Genomic DNA, 2,068 nt, shown 5'->3' with positions numbered 1-2,068 from the left:
AAAGCAGTGGTAAATATTCTGTTTGGTCCTCCTGGATGCAGATTCAAATACCAGAGTTTAAATTTGGTCTTTTATTTAGGTTCTGAACAATTAACACTCATTAATTTTTCTGAAAAAGCATCAACACCACATCAGGAGTGAAGATTTCTTTACATTCTTACAACATATGCCCTGTTTTTCTAACAGAGTTAAAAAATAAAACCTATATCATCCTGCATGCTTAAGACGAAAGGAGTTAAAAATCATTTAAAAAAATGAAGCTGTTAGAAACTCTACTCCAGGATATTTCTTGAGGATAGACAGATAGTCTTTGGCAGATCTGGTCTCTGCTTAAATGTTGTCTCAGTGAAAATTCCTTCAGCTTTCTTTTCATTTCTTTCGAGGACTGGAATTGGGATGAGGGTAAAATGTGGAACAGTAGGTGGCCCTTAATTCTCACAAACCCTAGCCATCCTGTCATGTTTTAATGATTCTGTTACAGGTGTGAAAAGTTTTTCCCCTTCTTCTTTTATAACTTTAGCATAAGCATGAGTTGGGTTATTTTTGTTGCCAGCATGGTGGATTTTTCTATTTGTCATTTAAAACTTGATTCTCTCCCTCCTCCCCGCAGCCTCCATCCTTCCGAGTTAAACATCACTTAAATATTATCTTGTAAATTTTCTACTAAAAGGCTTGTGTGCCTTTTGGCAACCCTTTGTAAATTTTGTTGGCTGCCCAAATAGGCACTGCCCCCCCCAACTCCCCCATCTTATCTGGAGGTTGTTTTTTCCCAATCCATATGTTTACAGTTTAGGGGTTCTTATCGGCCATGTTTATATAATATAGTCCCCAGTGGAAGATTGCACCAAAGGTCAATTCCACAGGGAATTTAGAATTGGGGCCCAGATTCTACCCTGAATCTTCTTGGTCTTGTATATGGGGAGAAGCATTGACGGGAGAGTTGATGATAGCTGTTTCTCTCCATGCAGCATGGAAAAATCAAGAAAACCAGGGTAGAGGGACCAACAAGCGTCTGGTTTTAGCTCATGCCAGAAACTTGCCTATTTTCCTGCCCTTTGGTTTCCTAAACCTAAAAAGAACCTGTTGCCTCTTGCTTGTACCCTGTGTAACAACCTGATTTCTGAGCTTCTGTAGCTGTATAGTTTAGTTCCTATGGAGTGTTTTGTCTTGGCAGAAAGATCCTATTCTTAAAAGATGGCGTGCCCTCCAAAACTCCCATTTATTTGGCATATTCTAACGAAGACAAGGTCACAGAACAAGTTGAATATCCATTTTGAATGGTTTAATTTCATTATACTAAACAGACAGTTGGAAATAGAGGAAACTCATTGACGGTGTTGTGATGTCACACAGGGCACATAATTCAAAGTGGTTTAGGTTTACAGACGTCTGCAGCTTGTGAAAGGCTTACACCTGTGTGAGGTAGGGCCAAGAGCTCTGGCCTTCCACATCTTTGCCCTGCCGCCTTGTGACCTTGAGACCCTGGATGGGTTATGTGGCCTCCCTGCAGTTTGGTTTCCTCTCTGGCATGAAAGAGAATAATGATACACACTACAAAGTGGTTGTGATGATCTACCGAGACAGAAGAGTTCGTAATGGCGGGCCTAGCACACAATACCCAGCAAACCTAAACCCACGGCCAGTGAGTCGATTCTGACTCATACGACCCTATAGGACAGAGTAGAACTGCCCATAGGGTTTTCAAGGCTGTAATCTTTATGGAAACTGACGGCCTAGCACACAATACCCAACAAACCTAAACCCACGGCCATTGAGTCGATTCTGACTCATACGACCCTATAGGACAGAGTAGAACTGCGGGTTTTCAAGGCTGTAATCTTTACGGAAACTGACGGACATATCTTTCTCCCACAGAGTAGGCGGTGGTTTTCAACTGCCAGCCTTTCAGTTAGCAGCCGAGTGTTTAACCAGGTCCTTCCAGGGCTCCTTTAGCACGTAATAAAAGTTAATAAATGCTAGTTCTAATTCTCACTTATTTTTCTGCCTATGAAAGACTAATTCTGAGGATCCTTGGTCACTTCCACTGTGTTTTTGCATGCCTACTATC

The sequence above is a fragment of the Trichechus manatus genome, unplaced genomic scaffold, assembly GCF_000243295.1.
Source record: "Trichechus manatus latirostris isolate Lorelei unplaced genomic scaffold, TriManLat1.0 scaffold00001, whole genome shotgun sequence".
Taxonomy (NCBI): domain Eukaryota; kingdom Metazoa; phylum Chordata; class Mammalia; order Sirenia; family Trichechidae; genus Trichechus; species Trichechus manatus.
Note: the sequence above shows the minus strand (reverse complement) of the source record.